This window comes from Lissotriton helveticus, chromosome 7 (assembly GCF_964261635.1).
Source record: "Lissotriton helveticus chromosome 7, aLisHel1.1, whole genome shotgun sequence".
Classification (NCBI taxonomy): Eukaryota; Metazoa; Chordata; class Amphibia; order Caudata; family Salamandridae; genus Lissotriton; species Lissotriton helveticus.
In genome coordinates this window covers 717,521,669-717,540,490 of record NC_136068.1, presented here as the reverse complement: position 1 = coordinate 717,540,490, position 18,822 = coordinate 717,521,669, and positions in this window count along the sequence as shown.

Here is an 18,822-nt window from a genome sequence, read left to right as displayed (position 1 = left end):
GGCAGTGGTAAATCTCAGCTGGGGAGGTGTCACTGGCCACAAGAGAGTGGCAGTGTCACCAAACTTGCCTGTAGATTGCCTACTGGGGAATGATTTAGAGCTCTCAGCCTGGGCTGCGGTAGAGCAAGAAACCCATTTTAAAATGGTGAACCTCCATGGTAAGGTTAGTGGGGCAGTGATAGCCACAGCCCCAGTCCAAGATGTCCTCCCTGAACAGGTCAGGAGGGCTGTGCCAGTCACAGCCCAATCTCAGACAGCTTCCTTCCCAGAAAAGGTTAGCAGGGCTGTGATGGTCACAGCCCATACCCAAACTGAGTCCCTTCCTGAAAAGGTTGGTAGAGTTGTGATGGCCACAGCTCAAACTCAGACAGATAATAGTGTTGTGAAGCCTGAAACAATGGATCACTCCACTCAGACAGAGAGCATTGAGGAGGAAGAGAAATCTCCCTCCCACCAGACTTTAGGAAAGGATCAGCCTCCTCAGGGAACTGATCTGACCCCTTGTGAAGAAACTGCCCCAGAGGTAGTCAGGCCTAGCCTGGCAGAACCCCTGATGGCAGTGGACCCTTCCAAGGTGGGACCCAGTCTGGAGCAGGTAACCTGCCCCTCTCTACCCTGCCTCAGCCAGCCCAGGGCTGTAGAGGTCAGGGAGGCCAGTGGTGGACCCCAAAGGGCCCCCTGTCCAAAAGAACTTCCCAATCAGCAGATTAAGGGCACTGAAGCTAGTAATCCTAGCCATGTGAAAATAAAACAAACTCCTGAGGGATCCCCCTTATACCTAGTTAGGGAACTCCCACAGATGGACACTGTTGGGCACAGCCAAACCTGGGACCTGAGGGCCCCAAACCTGACCTGTCCCCCCAGTAAGCCAAACAGAGGGACTCAGCCTCCAACTTTAGGTAGCCAGAGGTTGACCCTGAGAGCTCAACACAACTCAGTCTTGGAAAGAAAGGCCTCTATGGTGGATAATGATTGGAGGAAGCTGAGCCCAAAATTAGTGGAGCCTCACTTCAGTACTCCATCTCAGCACCAGCCTTTTACTTTGCCAAAACACACCACAGGTAGAGATTCCCTATGGTGGAGACCCTCAGACACCCTTAGGGTGAGGGATTGCTTAGTGGACCATGAGATAGGGGGTAACCATGCCAGTGCTGGTACTTCCTTATATGGCCACTTAGGCAATATAGGCTTACCTGTCAAGGATAGCCTTATCTCCTTTCGTTTGGGGGGGGGGGGGGGTTATGCTGGAAGGTAGATCCCTGACTATGGTTGCCCCCAACTTTTTGCCTGGTGTTTTGCTGGTTTTCTGACTTAGTTGACCTGGGGCCCTGCTATTCAGGACCCCAGGCCCACTGCTCTCTCTGTTAAAATGGATTCCATGTACCTTAGGTACATATCTAATTGGATACTGAGTCACCTTATCAGTCCCTGTACAGTGTACCTTAGGTACCCAGGGCCTAGGTGTACCCAGGGCCTACCAGGGGCTGCAGCATGTATTATGCCACCCCTGGCTGGCCATCCAAATCTGACACAACTGGCTGCTTGACAGCTGGGGCAAGGTGGTGTAATCACCCTTTGCTTTAGATATAGTATTCCTATATCTAAACCTACAATGGACACCTATATTCCTATCAGTCACTCCTATGGCAGGCCTTAACAATCCTGAATATTTACAACAAGGGGTGGTGAGGGACAGAGTCTCTGAATTAAGCAGAATACTCTCACCCAGTCAAGAGATCAGGGCTAGATCCAACACCGTTTTTTAGCTCATTGCACCATCCCAGTTTCAGAACCCGGCTGTATGCAAATTAGTCTGTCCCTGGCCCAGTGCATCATGGGAACAGGGCAGACCAGACTACAAAAGCCAATTCTTACACTGGGAAGGAAACAAGCTTCCAGGGACCGGTTTCTGGCATTACAGCCGTCTTCGGCCCGGCTTGCTTGAATCCTGATGGTGCAATGAGCAAGGGACTCATGTCTGAGTATGCCCTTCCACGCTTAGGGTGGACAAAAATATTTACAACAAGGGGTGGTGAGGGACAGAGTCTCTGAATTAAGCAGAATACTCTCACCCAGTCAAGAGATCAGGGCTAGATCCAACACCGTTTTTTAGCTCATTGCACCATCCCAGTTTCAGAACCCGGCTGTATGCAAATTAGTCTGTCCCTGGCCCAGTGCATCATGGGAACAGGGCAGACCAGACTACAAAAGCCAATTCTTACACTGGGAAGGAAACAAGCTTCCAGGGACCGGTTTCTGGCATTACAGCCGTCTTCGGCCCGGCTTGCTTGAATCCTGATGGTGCAATGAGCAAGGGACTCATGTCTGAGTATGCCCTTCCACGCTTAGGGTGGACAAAAATATTTACAACAAGGGGTGGTGAGGGACAGAGTCTCTGAATTAAGCAGAATACTCTCACCCAGTCAAGAGATCAGGGCTAGATCCAACACCGTTTTTTAGCTCATTGCACCATCCCAGTTTCAGAACCCGGCTGTATGCAAATTAGTCTGTCCCTGGCCCAGTGCATCATGGGAACAGGGCAGACCAGACTACAAAAGCCAATTCTTACACTGGGAAGGAAACAAGCTTCCAGGGACCGGTTTCTGGCATTACAGCCGTCTTCGGCCCGGCTTGCTTGAATCCTGATGGTGCAATGAGCAAGGGACTCATGTCTGAGTATGCCCTTCCACGCTTAGGGTGGACAAAAATATTTACAACAAGGGGTGGTGAGGGACAGAGTCTCTGAATTAAGCAGAATACTCTCACCCAGTCAAGAGATCAGGGCTAGATCCAACACCGTTTTTTAGCTCATTGCACCATCCCAGTTTCAGAACCCGGCTGTATGCAAATTAGTCTGTCCCTGGCCCAGTGCATCATGGGAACAGGGCAGACCAGACTACAAAAGCCAATTCTTACACTGGGAAGGAAACAAGCTTCCAGGGACCGGTTTCTGGCATTACAGCCGTCTTCGGCCCGGCTTGCTTGAATCCTGATGGTGCAATGAGCAAGGGACTCATGTCTGAGTATGCCCTTCCACGCTTAGGGTGGACAAAAATATTTACAACAAGGGGTGGTGAGGGACAGAGTCTCTGAATTAAGCAGAATACTCTCACCCAGTCAAGAGATCAGGGCTAGATCCAACACCGTTTTTTAGCTCATTGCACCATCCCAGTTTCAGAACCCGGCTGTATGCAAATTAGTCTGTCCCTGGCCCAGTGCATCATGGGAACAGGGCAGACCAGACTACAAAAGCCAATTCTTACACTGGGAAGGAAACAAGCTTCCAGGGACCGGTTTCTGGCATTACAGCCGTCTTCGGCCCGGCTTGCTTGAATCCTGATGGTGCAATGAGCAAGGGACTCATGTCTGAGTATGCCCTTCCACGCTTAGGGTGGACAAAAATATTTACAACAAGGGGTGGTGAGGGACAGAGTCTCTGAATTAAGCAGAATACTCTCACCCAGTCAAGAGATCAGGGCTAGATCCAACACCGTTTTTTAGCTCATTGCACCATCCCAGTTTCAGAACCCGGCTGTATGCAAATTAGTCTGTCCCTGGCCCAGTGCATCATGGGAACAGGGCAGACCAGACTACAAAAGCCAATTCTTACACTGGGAAGGAAACAAGCTTCCAGGGACCGGTTTCTGGCATTACAGCCGTCTTCGGCCCGGCTTGCTTGAATCCTGATGGTGCAATGAGCAAGGGACTCATGTCTGAGTATGCCCTTCCACGCTTAGGGTGGACAAAAATATTTACAACAAGGGGTGGTGAGGGACAGAGTCTCTGAATTAAGCAGAATACTCTCACCCAGTCAAGAGATCAGGGCTAGATCCAACACCGTTTTTTAGCTCATTGCACCATCCCAGTTTCAGAACCCGGCTGTATGCAAATTAGTCTGTCCCTGGCCCAGTGCATCATGGGAACAGGGCAGACCAGACTACAAAAGCCAATTCTTACACTGGGAAGGAAACAAGCTTCCAGGGACCGGTTTCTGGCATTACAGCCGTCTTCGGCCCGGCTTGCTTGAATCCTGATGGTGCAATGAGCAAGGGACTCATGTCTGAGTATGCCCTTCCACGCTTAGGGTGGACAAAAATATTTACAACAAGGGGTGGTGAGGGACAGAGTCTCTGAATTAAGCAGAATACTCTCACCCAGTCAAGAGATCAGGGCTAGATCCAACACCGTTTTTTAGCTCATTGCACCATCCCAGTTTCAGAACCCGGCTGTATGCAAATTAGTCTGTCCCTGGCCCAGTGCATCATGGGAACAGGGCAGACCAGACTACAAAAGCCAATTCTTACACTGGGAAGGAAACAAGCTTCCAGGGACCGGTTTCTGGCATTACAGCCGTCTTCGGCCCGGCTTGCTTGAATCCTGATGGTGCAATGAGCAAGGGACTCATGTCTGAGTATGCCCTTCCACGCTTAGGGTGGACAAAAATATTTACAACAAGGGGTGGTGAGGGACAGAGTCTCTGAATTAAGCAGAATACTCTCACCCAGTCAAGAGATCAGGGCTAGATCCAACACCGTTTTTTAGCTCATTGCACCATCCCAGTTTCAGAACCCGGCTGTATGCAAATTAGTCTGTCCCTGGCCCAGTGCATCATGGGAACAGGGCAGACCAGACTACAAAAGCCAATTCTTACACTGGGAAGGAAACAAGCTTCCAGGGACCGGTTTCTGGCATTACAGCCGTCTTCGGCCCGGCTTGCTTGAATCCTGATGGTGCAATGAGCAAGGGACTCATGTCTGAGTATGCCCTTCCACGCTTAGGGTGGACAAAAATATTTACAACAAGGGGTGGTGAGGGACAGAGTCTCTGAATTAAGCAGAATACTCTCACCCAGTCAAGAGATCAGGGCTAGATCCAACACCGTTTTTTAGCTCATTGCACCATCCCAGTTTCAGAACCCGGCTGTATGCAAATTAGTCTGTCCCTGGCCCAGTGCATCATGGGAACAGGGCAGACCAGACTACAAAAGCCAATTCTTACACTGGGAAGGAAACAAGCTTCCAGGGACCGGTTTCTGGCATTACAGCCGTCTTCGGCCCGGCTTGCTTGAATCCTGATGGTGCAATGAGCAAGGGACTCATGTCTGAGTATGCCCTTCCACGCTTAGGGTGGACAAAAATATTTACAACAAGGGGTGGTGAGGGACAGAGTCTCTGAATTAAGCAGAATACTCTCACCCAGTCAAGAGATCAGGGCTAGATCCAACACCGTTTTTTAGCTCATTGCACCATCCCAGTTTCAGAACCCGGCTGTATGCAAATTAGTCTGTCCCTGGCCCAGTGCATCATGGGAACAGGGCAGACCAGACTACAAAAGCCAATTCTTACACTGGGAAGGAAACAAGCTTCCAGGGACCGGTTTCTGGCATTACAGCCGTCTTCGGCCCGGCTTGCTTGAATCCTGATGGTGCAATGAGCAAGGGACTCATGTCTGAGTATGCCCTTCCACGCTTAGGGTGGACAAAAATATTTACAACAAGGGGTGGTGAGGGACAGAGTCTCTGAATTAAGCAGAATACTCTCACCCAGTCAAGAGATCAGGGCTAGATCCAACACCGTTTTTTAGCTCATTGCACCATCCCAGTTTCAGAACCCGGCTGTATGCAAATTAGTCTGTCCCTGGCCCAGTGCATCATGGGAACAGGGCAGACCAGACTACAAAAGCCAATTCTTACACTGGGAAGGAAACAAGCTTCCAGGGACCGGTTTCTGGCATTACAGCCGTCTTCGGCCCGGCTTGCTTGAATCCTGATGGTGCAATGAGCAAGGGACTCATGTCTGAGTATGCCCTTCCACGCTTAGGGTGGACAAAAATATTTACAACAAGGGGTGGTGAGGGACAGAGTCTCTGAATTAAGCAGAATACTCTCACCCAGTCAAGAGATCAGGGCTAGATCCAACACCGTTTTTTAGCTCATTGCACCATCCCAGTTTCAGAACCCGGCTGTATGCAAATTAGTCTGTCCCTGGCCCAGTGCATCATGGGAACAGGGCAGACCAGACTACAAAAGCCAATTCTTACACTGGGAAGGAAACAAGCTTCCAGGGACCGGTTTCTGGCATTACAGCCGTCTTCTGCCCGGCTTGCTTGAATCCTGATGGTGCAATGAGCAAGGGACTCATGTCTGAGTATGCCCTTCCACGCTTAGGGTGGACAAAAATATTTACAACAAGGGGTGGTGAGGGACAGAGTCTCTGAATTAAGCAGAATACTCTCACCCAGTCAAGAGATCAGGGCTAGATCCAACACCGTTTTTTAGCTCATTGCACCATCCCAGTTTCAGAACCCGGCTGTATGCAAATTAGTCTGTCCCTGGCCCAGTGCATCATGGGAACAGGGCAGACCAGACTACAAAAGCCAATTCTTACACTGGGAAGGAAACAAGCTTCCAGGGACCGGTTTCTGGCATTACAGCCGTCTTCGGCCCGGCTTGCTTGAATCCTGATGGTGCAATGAGCAAGGGACTCATGTCTGAGTATGCCCTTCCACGCTTAGGGTGGACAAAAATATTTACAACAAGGGGTGGTGAGGGACAGAGTCTCTGAATTAAGCAGAATACTCTCACCCAGTCAAGAGATCAGGGCTAGATCCAACACCGTTTTTTAGCTCATTGCACCATCCCAGTTTCAGAACCCGGCTGTATGCAAATTAGTCTGTCCCTGGCCCAGTGCATCATGGGAACAGGGCAGACCAGACTACAAAAGCCAATTCTTACACTGGGAAGGAAACAAGCTTCCAGGGACCGGTTTCTGGCATTACAGCCGTCTTCGGCCCGGCTTGCTTGAATCCTGATGGTGCAATGAGCAAGGGACTCATGTCTGAGTATGCCCTTCCACGCTTAGGGTGGACAAAAATATTTACAACAAGGGGTGGTGAGGGACAGAGTCTCTGAATTAAGCAGAATACTCTCACCCAGTCAAGAGATCAGGGCTAGATCCAACACCGTTTTTTAGCTCATTGCACCATCCCAGTTTCAGAACCCGGCTGTATGCAAATTAGTCTGTCCCTGGCCCAGTGCATCATGGGAACAGGGCAGACCAGACTACAAAAGCCAATTCTTACACTGGGAAGGAAACAAGCTTCCAGGGACCGGTTTCTGGCATTACAGCCGTCTTCGGCCCGGCTTGCTTGAATCCTGATGGTGCAATGAGCAAGGGACTCATGTCTGAGTATGCCCTTCCACGCTTAGGGTGGACAAAAATATTTACAACAAGGGGTGGTGAGGGACAGAGTCTCTGAATTAAGCAGAATACTCTCACCCAGTCAAGAGATCAGGGCTAGATCCAACACCGTTTTTTAGCTCATTGCACCATCCCAGTTTCAGAACCCGGCTGTATGCAAATTAGTCTGTCCCTGGCCCAGTGCATCATGGGAACAGGGCAGACCAGACTACAAAAGCCAATTCTTACACTGGGAAGGAAACAAGCTTCCAGGGACCGGTTTCTGGCATTACAGCCGTCTTCGGCCCGGCTTGCTTGAATCCTGATGGTGCAATGAGCAAGGGACTCATGTCTGAGTATGCCCTTCCACGCTTAGGGTGGACAAAAATATTTACAACAAGGGGTGGTGAGGGACAGAGTCTCTGAATTAAGCAGAATACTCTCACCCAGTCAAGAGATCAGGGCTAGATCCAACACCGTTTTTTAGCTCATTGCACCATCCCAGTTTCAGAACCCGGCTGTATGCAAATTAGTCTGTCCCTGGCCCAGTGCATCATGGGAACAGGGCAGACCAGACTACAAAAGCCAATTCTTACACTGGGAAGGAAACAAGCTTCCAGGGACCGGTTTCTGGCATTACAGCCGTCTTCGGCCCGGCTTGCTTGAATCCTGATGGTGCAATGAGCAAGGGACTCATGTCTGAGTATGCCCTTCCACGCTTAGGGTGGACAAAAATATTTACAACAAGGGGTGGTGAGGGACAGAGTCTCTGAATTAAGCAGAATACTCTCACCCAGTCAAGAGATCAGGGCTAGATCCAACACCGTTTTTTAGCTCATTGCACCATCCCAGTTTCAGAACCCGGCTGTATGCAAATTAGTCTGTCCCTGGCCCAGTGCATCATGGGAACAGGGCAGACCAGACTACAAAAGCCAATTCTTACACTGGGAAGGAAACAAGCTTCCAGGGACCGGTTTCTGGCATTACAGCCGTCTTCGGCCCGGCTTGCTTGAATCCTGATGGTGCAATGAGCAAGGGACTCATGTCTGAGTATGCCCTTCCACGCTTAGGGTGGACAAAAATATTTACAACAAGGGGTGGTGAGGGACAGAGTCTCTGAATTAAGCAGAATACTCTCACCCAGTCAAGAGATCAGGGCTAGATCCAACACCGTTTTTTAGCTCATTGCACCATCCCAGTTTCAGAACCCGGCTGTATGCAAATTAGTCTGTCCCTGGCCCAGTGCATCATGGGAACAGGGCAGACCAGACTACAAAAGCCAATTCTTACACTGGGAAGGAAACAAGCTTCCAGGGACCGGTTTCTGGCATTACAGCCGTCTTCGGCCCGGCTTGCTTGAATCCTGATGGTGCAATGAGCAAGGGACTCATGTCTGAGTATGCCCTTCCACGCTTAGGGTGGACAAAAATATTTACAACAAGGGGTGGTGAGGGACAGAGTCTCTGAATTAAGCAGAATACTCTCACCCAGTCAAGAGATCAGGGCTAGATCCAACACCGTTTTTTAGCTCATTGCACCATCCCAGTTTCAGAACCCGGCTGTATGCAAATTAGTCTGTCCCTGGCCCAGTGCATCATGGGAACAGGGCAGACCAGACTACAAAAGCCAATTCTTACACTGGGAAGGAAACAAGCTTCCAGGGACCGGTTTCTGGCATTACAGCCGTCTTCGGCCCGGCTTGCTTGAATCCTGATGGTGCAATGAGCAAGGGACTCATGTCTGAGTATGCCCTTCCACGCTTAGGGTGGACAAAAATATTTACAACAAGGGGTGGTGAGGGACAGAGTCTCTGAATTAAGCAGAATACTCTCACCCAGTCAAGAGATCAGGGCTAGATCCAACACCGTTTTTTAGCTCATTGCACCATCCCAGTTTCAGAACCCGGCTGTATGCAAATTAGTCTGTCCCTGGCCCAGTGCATCATGGGAACAGGGCAGACCAGACTACAAAAGCCAATTCTTACACTGGGAAGGAAACAAGCTTCCAGGGACCGGTTTCTGGCATTACAGCCGTCTTCGGCCCGGCTTGCTTGAATCCTGATGGTGCAATGAGCAAGGGACTCATGTCTGAGTATGCCCTTCCACGCTTAGGGTGGACAAAAATATTTACAACAAGGGGTGGTGAGGGACAGAGTCTCTGAATTAAGCAGAATACTCTCACCCAGTCAAGAGATCAGGGCTAGATCCAACACCGTTTTTTAGCTCATTGCACCATCCCAGTTTCAGAACCCGGCTGTATGCAAATTAGTCTGTCCCTGGCCCAGTGCATCATGGGAACAGGGCAGACCAGACTACAAAAGCCAATTCTTACACTGGGAAGGAAACAAGCTTCCAGGGACCGGTTTCTGGCATTACAGCCGTCTTCGGCCCGGCTTGCTTGAATCCTGATGGTGCAATGAGCAAGGGACTCATGTCTGAGTATGCCCTTCCACGCTTAGGGTGGCCAAAAATATTTACAACAAGGGGTGGTGAGGGACAGAGTCTCTGAATTAAGCAGAATACTCTCACCCAGTCAAGAGATCAGGGCTAGATCCAACACCGTTTTTTAGCTCATTGCACCATCCCAGTTTCAGAACCCGGCTGTATGCAAATTAGTCTGTCCCTGGCCCAGTGCATCATGGGAACAGGGCAGACCAGACTACAAAAGCCAATTCTTACACTGGGAAGGAAACAAGCTTCCAGGGACCGGTTTCTGGCATTACAGCCGTCTTCGGCCCGGCTTGCTTGAATCCTGATGGTGCAATGAGCAAGGGACTCATGTCTGAGTATGCCCTTCCACGCTTAGGGTGGACAAAAATATTTACAACAAGGGGTGGTGAGGGACAGAGTCTCTGAATTAAGCAGAATACTCTCACCCAGTCAAGAGATCAGGGCTAGATCCAACACCGTTTTTTAGCTCATTGCACCATCCCAGTTTCAGAACCCGGCTGTATGCAAATTAGTCTGTCCCTGGCCCAGTGCATCATGGGAACAGGGCAGACCAGACTACAAAAGCCAATTCTTACACTGGGAAGGAAACAAGCTTCCAGGGACCGGTTTCTGGCATTACAGCCGTCTTCGGCCCGGCTTGCTTGAATCCTGATGGTGCAATGAGCAAGGGACTCATGTCTGAGTATGCCCTTCCACGCTTAGGGTGGACAAAAATATTTACAACAAGGGGTGGTGAGGGACAGAGTCTCTGAATTAAGCAGAATACTCTCACCCAGTCAAGAGATCAGGGCTAGATCCAACACCGTTTTTTAGCTCATTGCACCATCCCAGTTTCAGAACCCGGCTGTATGCAAATTAGTCTGTCCCTGGCCCAGTGCATCATGGGAACAGGGCAGACCAGACTACAAAAGCCAATTCTTACACTGGGAAGGAAACAAGCTTCCAGGGACCGGTTTCTGGCATTACAGCCGTCTTCGGCCCGGCTTGCTTGAATCCTGATGGTGCAATGAGCAAGGGACTCATGTCTGAGTATGCCCTTCCACGCTTAGGGTGGACAAAAATATTTACAACAAGGGGTGGTGAGGGACAGAGTCTCTGAATTAAGCAGAATACTCTCACCCAGTCAAGAGATCAGGGCTAGATCCAACACCGTTTTTTAGCTCATTGCACCATCCCAGTTTCAGAACCCGGCTGTATGCAAATTAGTCTGTCCCTGGCCCAGTGCATCATGGGAACAGGGCAGACCAGACTACAAAAGCCAATTCTTACACTGGGAAGGAAACAAGCTTCCAGGGACCGGTTTCTGGCATTACAGCCGTCTTCGGCCCGGCTTGCTTGAATCCTGATGGTGCAATGAGCAAGGGACTCATGTCTGAGTATGCCCTTCCACGCTTAGGGTGGACAAAAATATTTACAACAAGGGGTGGTGAGGGACAGAGTCTCTGAATTAAGCAGAATACTCTCACCCAGTCAAGAGATCAGGGCTAGATCCAACACCGTTTTTTAGCTCATTGCACCATCCCAGTTTCAGAACCCGGCTGTATGCAAATTAGTCTGTCCCTGGCCCAGTGCATCATGGGAACAGGGCAGACCAGACTACAAAAGCCAATTCTTACACTGGGAAGGAAACAAGCTTCCAGGGACCGGTTTCTGGCATTACAGCCGTCTTCGGCCCGGCTTGCCCTGTTCCCATGATGCACTGGGCCAGGGACACACTAATTTGCATACAGCCAGGTTCTGAAACTGGGATGGTGCAATGAGCTAAAAACGGTGTTGGATCTAGCCCTGATCTCTTGACTGGGTGAGAGTACTCTGCTTAATTCAGAGACTCTGTCCATCACCACCCCTTGTTGTAAATTAACAATCCTGAAGGCAGAGTGCATGGAATAAGGTGAAATGGTGCTCTGGCATGAGCTGAGCCCGTTTGCAGCTTGCGGAACCAAGTCCTAATAGCTGTTCCATGATAATGCATACCATATACTCTTAAGTGCATTATAATCCTCGCGGTTATATGCCAACTCTGGTATCGCTTTATCAAAACATGTCGAGTAAGGTGTCATACGAATTGGAATACTAACCCCTCGCCAATTCTGGCGACGGGGTTAGCATTCCACCCTTCTAGAGGGACACGACATGTATGTAACCTGTAACCCGGGTTAAAGTTAGACATAGCCTCAGCTCCACAAGATGGATGCTGCCACCGAGACACAAGTCTGCCCTCCTGCTGCTGGGAGTCCTCCCAGCACAGGAGGCAAGGACAAAGGGTTTCCTGCCAGGGGCGGTGCCAGCACCGTCCCAGACAGGATTTTGTGTATCCTAGGTAGGCAGGGCTTTAGAGGAAGGTGACTGCAAGTGGCACCCCGGTGCTCACTGTGCATAGGCCGGCTTGAACCAGTTCCAGGGGCACTCCAGCCCCTGATCTGGGGAAAGCCCGCCAAAGGAGAGGGGTGTAACCACCCCCCTCCTAGTCCCACCCATAGGGCAGGACTTAGTCGCGTGCCAGCCCCCTTTTGCAGGATAAAGGTAGGAGCAGGCCCCCTTCCAAATTAGATCATCTTTGAATCCTGAAACTACTTTCCACGAAAGGAACTCAAGACTTCTTCTTAAGATTTCTCCCTTGTGACTAAGGAGTAGTCACCCTGCAGCAGCAGGCACCAACCAAGCATCGCGGTCTGCTGTAAGTCTCCTCACTGGATCAAGACTGCCCAGCTCGACGAGAACCGGCTTCCCTGGCACCTCTGACCTCTACCTGCATCATCAGCCCAGCTGTGATTCGTGGGTGTGACGAGACCTCGAGGGACCGGCCATCTTCCAAGACTGCACAACGCTTGACCAGCACGACTCCCGAGTGACCCTCGACCTAGTGCTTTGGGGTAAGAGAAGCCCCAGCCCTGAGCAGCTCCAGCACCGAAGTTCAGCTCCCCTGCATCCACGAGATCTGCGTGGGGCCCTTCTGCTCTTTGCTGCTCACCGCGTTGTCCAGGTCGCTTGCCCGTTGGCTAGTGGCCCTCTGACGACGAATTTCAACGACAAACACCGCTGGTCTGGTTGCTCCAGACTGGCCCTTGCTCCCCTCCAACAGAGGAGCACCCTGGACCCTCCTGGTCCACTCCAGACGACATTTTGAGTCCACCGCGTGGGCTTGCATTTGCCAAGACTTGTTGCCCCAATCCTGGGTCCAGTGACGTCGACAGCAGATATCTTCGTGGGACAGCTCGCACCTCCATCCTGGTCGCCGACAACGCCTCCTGGTCCGAGAGACTGCAGAGCCCAGAAGCGCCCACTCACCTGGTTGAGGTGACTTCGCCCGGTGCCACTCTGGTGCCCACCTAAATCACTGGCTAGTGATTCAGAACTTGGTCCCCTCTGCTTACAGGTCTTCCTCTTCTCCGATCCAGGCTTGGATCCCCAAGAACTTCTTCACTGGTCGCCTGCCAGCAACTTCTTTCTTCAGGCTCCTGGTTCATCAACGAAGAAACCCGACGACATTTGAACCCTATGCAGCCGCAGCCCCTGGGCTAGGTAAACCGAGTACTCCGGTGCTCCAGCGTAGACCAACTCTCTAAGTGTCTAGATCCACTTTCATTTTTGACCTACCTAGTCGGGTTCGCCCGAAAACACTAACTTTGCTTTTACTAGCCTCCATAGACTTTTTCCCGCCTTACGCGTGAGAGTTCCCACTCTGCACATGACGTCCCTAGGCCTCCTGCTTGTAATCTAAAGGTTCAGTAGTCCAGTCCTAGCGATCCTAAAGCCTATGAGAATAGTTACTTACCTGCTAGTATTTCGCATTCCACTTGTATAGTATATGGTTTTTCGTGCCCCTCGGGCATTTGTGTAAATTGTGCGACTTTAAGTATTTCTTTAAGAGTTTTGTTGTGTGCTTAGCTCCCTGTCTCATAAAGAGCCAGGGTAGTCTTGTTATAAATAAATATACTTTATTTTTCATAACAACTTGTGTGGTGTCCTTTCACTTGGTGTTCAAGGGGTATATGTGATGGTAAAACAGCTGGCTTAACACGCCCTCTAGAGTTTAGCCTAAAGACTGCACGTGTCCATGCTACTAGGATAGCTGGTCTATCAGGTTGACTTACAACCAAACATCAATAAGGGTTGTTTGGACTGATACATAGTGTTCACTAGAATAGTGAGCACTGCATATCAGGCCAACTTGTCACACCCCAGCCCCCACAGGTTCTAGGCAGCACCATCTTTTTGTACGCCCTTCTGTGCCTTTTGTACCCCCACAGGATCTAGAACTGATATTCTCAAGTCTTTTATAACAGGATGCTGGGAATTCAAGGGGACTGGTTCTGAACATATAAAGAAATTTAACTAACACAAGCATCTTTAAAACATTCGACCTCCCATGCAGAGATAAATGAAGGTGGTCTATTCGCTCTAAAGTTGAGTTCACTTTATTTAATACAGGATTCATATTTATCTCTGGAATCTTATTAATTGGTGAGGATAACTTGATTCCCAAGTAGGTGGCTTCGGCGACAGTAGATATACCCTCAGGAGGATTGCCGGCAATACATAAAATTTGTGCTTTAGTTAAGTTTAGCTTGTACCCGGAAAAGAGCCCAAACTTTGATGCCAAATCTTTAATTATTGGCAATGCGGAGGCCAGCTCAGTGGTGACGATAACAATGTCATCCGCATAAGCCAGAGCTCTGTATTCAATATCGCATACTTTAACTGGTTTAATATCGATAGAATGATTTAATTTAGACAAAAAAAACAAGATATAAAGCAAACAATAAAGGGGAGCACTGGCACCCTTGTCGTGTACCACGGCTGATTGTAAAGAGATCCGATTCTCTACCTGTTAAGCGAATACAAGCGGTGGGGAGCTGATATAAGGACTTCACTGCTTGCAACATACCCGGTCCAAGCCCCTTCAAGCAAAGCACCTCCCACAGATATGGCCAAGACACCCTGTCGAATGCCTTCTCGGCATCCAACAGGGTGATTCCAATTGTAATCTTTGTAGCTTCTGCTCAGTCCATCAGCGCTATCACCCACGAACATGATCAGCAGTATCACGGCCGGGGATGAACCCATGCTGAAATTGTGATACTAAAGTTGAGATGATCCTAGATAGGTGCCCAGCCAAAATTTTGGAGTAAATTTTACTGTTGGCGTTGATTAACGAGATAGGTCTGTAGGAGGATGGTAAAAGGGGGGGTTTGTCTTTTTTTTAAAATACCGTAATGATGGATTTCCGCCAAGACAGTGGGGCTGTTCCTCTTTGTGCACACAAAAAAGTCCTCAGCATTTGTTCTTTCAAAACCGGGAAAAGGGTTCGAAAAAATTCAAGGGGAATCCCATCTGGTCCCACTGCCTTACCGACAGCAAGAGATATTATTGCTGCCTCAAGTTCTTCATAAATAATTTCGGCATCTAGCTCTTATGTTTGTTCAGTAGTTACCTTAGGAACCTCCCTATCCCCCCAAAACTCTGCTACTTTCCCTGCTACTGCCGTAGTATCCTCATTGGTATATAGATGACTATAAATGTTGCCAAAAATCTCCAACACTTTTGCAGGATTCTCGTGGAGTTGCCCCTGCTCATCCTGAATAGAGTCAATCCTCCTGGCTGCCTCTTTCTGCCTCAGCCTTTTAGCTAGGAGCTGACCCAAATTCTCTCCCACCTCATAAAGGTCAGACCGATGTACTGCAATTTGGGCAGCTAACTTAGTCGTAAACTTTTGGTACACCCTCATTTTCTGGACAGCGAGATCAGTCGAGATTTGTTCGCAATCCCGACCAGCATTGACGGACAACATGAAGTTGGTTTCTAGAAGCCGAAGTTTGTTCACTTCATCTGCATATTCTGCCCTTAATCTATGTTGTTTATTAATGGAGTAACTTAAGGTCTCTCCCCGCACTCCTGAGTTCAAGTCGTCCCATACCATACACACTGAAGTAGAGCTACAATTAAATTCGAAAAACTCTACTATCCACTTAGACATTTGTTTGCAATAACCAGGATCTGCTAGGAGTTGACGCTCAAATGTCCAAGGTTTTTGTGGAGACTTATACAGCGCTTCCATTTTAATGCTAAGGTAATCGGATTATGGTCCGAAATTATTTTCGGGTGGATATCAAACCTAGCATTAGTTGATATTTCTGTAGACACAAAAAAATAGTCCAGTCATACATGCTTTTGGTGAGGGGCAGAATAAAAGGTGTTTCCCGGGGCACCCAGTCCTCTCAACCACCAGACATCTACTAATCCAAGATCTATCAGGGGACCCCTGGTAGCTTTGAAGACTTTATTCTTTTTACCCTCGTTCCGATAGTTACCCCGTATGTCTACATCTCCACCCGTGTGAAGATTGAAATCCCCACTGAGGATTAATGGAGATGGCCAGGTAGCCAGCTCGATGCTAATATCGTTCAAAATGTCTGGATCATCGGAGTTGGGACCGTACAATGAACAAATAGTCACAACAAGACCCTCTATCCTCAGCTCAGTAATCGCCCACCGACTATGTAGGTCCACCTTAACACGCTTACACTCCCCCCACCCATATTTTTTCATGATAGCGACCCCTCTTGTGGTTGATCCTTGCCGTGTACAACACACAAGTTCTAAACCCAGATCTTTTAACCATGCCACATTATTCCAAGCAAATGTGTTTCCTGAACACAAAGCAAATCTACCCTCATTGTTTTAAGAATCTGAGCCATAATCCCTCTTTTTTTCCTATTATTTAATCCGCATATATTCCAAGAACAGATAGCAAGCTTACCCATCATTAAATGAAAATTGTTTTTTATCATAACTGCAACTGCGAAACTCAGGAATTTCCATCCCCAACCACTATTTGATACATTACTTAATACTATAGACGCGAGAAAACATAGTGATGCTGAAATACATTTATTCAACCAAACCTTACTCCCTTTGAAGTGTACCCACCCCAGCTTAGTATTCCTTGCCCCCGCACCCCCCCAGCACTCCCCTCCCTCATCCCACCTCTACCCCTCCCACCGACCCCCAAACCGACCCAAATGAAGCAGCAAGACTGAAAAGTCCCTATTGGTGACGGAGAGAAAGGATTAAGTGCCCCCAGGCTCCCCCACCCCTCTATTTAAAGAAACAGAGTGGAGTAGAAGAAGCTTTGTGAACTCCAAAAAGGTCTATTACCCATTAAAGTGTTGCGAAAAAATCCTTTGCAGCTATCTCTGAAGTAAAGAATAGTGTTAGAAGGATTAAGTAAAAAGGCTTGCGCCCCTTTCGCTTGAAACAGCGAAATCAGTTGGCACAAGTGCCATCTTTGTTGTACAGTTGCCTGGCAGTAGTCTGGGCGCACACAGAAATCACACCCCTTTGCTCTCCTCTTACGATCTGGGCACGCTAAATCGTATAAACGCTCACGGAGTAGAAAATTGCTCAAACAAATTATTGCCCTAGGTTTAACTTCTGCCCCTCTTGCACCACCCCGCAACTGAAAAGGAAATCTATGGACCCTTTGCAACTCAAACTCCCATTTTCACGGAGTCAGTTCAGGAAAGGCTTCGGTACACAAGTCAATAACAAACTGACGTATGTCTTTACCTTCTAGTCCTTCGGGAATGCCCAATATACGTAGATTGTTCCTTCTTGACCTTTTTTCAACATCAATTAGTTTCCAGTTTATGTCGTCACAAATCGAGTGAAGGGAAGAGACATCAGCTTTCTGTAAGACCAATTCATCCTCTAAAGACGAGATTCTGCCCTCAGCTTCTCCAACCCTTACTGACAACTCCATACAAAACTTGGCAACACGCTGCACCGTGTTCTGTAGTTTCCGCACTGCGCCCTGGACCCGCAGACTTTCTGCCTTTGTCTCCTCACGGTGCGACATGATAGCCTGATAGATAGTAGTGAGGGTAATGTCATCGTCAGTTCCTCCAAAATTGGCACCTGAAGCCCCTCTACTATCATTCGCCCCATCAGATTGTGGTACAGTAGTGAGATCTAAAAGGGGAGATCCATCACTGCCTATTACCCGCCCAGGCAGTGCGCCCTGCGCCTTTTGAACCGTGCTACTATCTCCTGAGTATAATAAACTATTGTCCTCTTCCTCAAGGGGAACAGAACTGGATAAGCTCCTGTCATCAGCCCAGTCCCCATCCACACTTTCAACCTCCAAGGTAATAGATACGTCAGACATAGAATAAAATTTTCCACATGAATCACCAGAATCAGCCTCAGTGCCTGCTTCCTCAGTATGGGTTCCACTAGTCGCCACAATCCCCTGAGACAAATCAACACAGGGACCGGTAGAAACAACTAGAGGAACAACTAGAGGGGCAGCTAAAGGTAGTCCATTTTGGGTATCCGGTACGTCCCCACCTACCATTAGGGAAGGAGCAACATTCTAATCATTTGAGTCTAAGTCAGCTAACATATTGGCATGCTCATTCCCACTACTTTCTCCAACACAGTTCGATTTGCTGATCAAAAGAGGGGGGCCTGTGCAGAAGCAGAGATCTTCAAAACACTAGACACCGCGTTTGGCACACCGGGAGCATTAGAAGCAGCAGCGGCACTACTATTCAGGGACATCACAGCCAGAACCTGATCTGGCTGCAGCACCTTAGTTTTGCCCACTGGTCTCTTCTTGAAAATACCAGGAATGGTTACCTTTGGCGCTGCCGCGTCCAGGGACAGCAAAGCACCCGGGCCGGAAGCCATGTCCTGCTGCTGCTTAACGAAGTCTCTAGAGATCTCCACACCCGCGTCGCTTTCCCCATAGCCGCAAGCACACCATCCCGAACAGCCTGGGCCACTGGAGGCGCTGCCGATGGGGTTGCTGCCACCGCCGCTGCATGGGTCTTCGGACCCTTGGGAGCGATTGTGCTGGCGTTCTTAGGACCCATTCCAGTCAAGTTACTCCTATTCCGGCCCGGTTCTTTGACAGAGCCCTGTGCCTGCAGACCGGCTGCTGTTTCTCTCTCCTCCCAGCGCCGAAAGCTGGCCGCAGATCCGCCGAGGTGACACCAGCAAAAAACGGTAGAATGACGGTGAGTGCAGCGTTGTTTAAATATGAAGGACAGCAACCTCAGCATTACGAACTCTGGCCAAAGCATCACGCTTCCTCAAAACTCTCTCACAGGCATCGAGCATGCATGGGTGGAGGGAAGCGGAGAGCACTCGTGTCCTGCCTCACTCGGACACAGCCTTTTCCGCCATCTTGC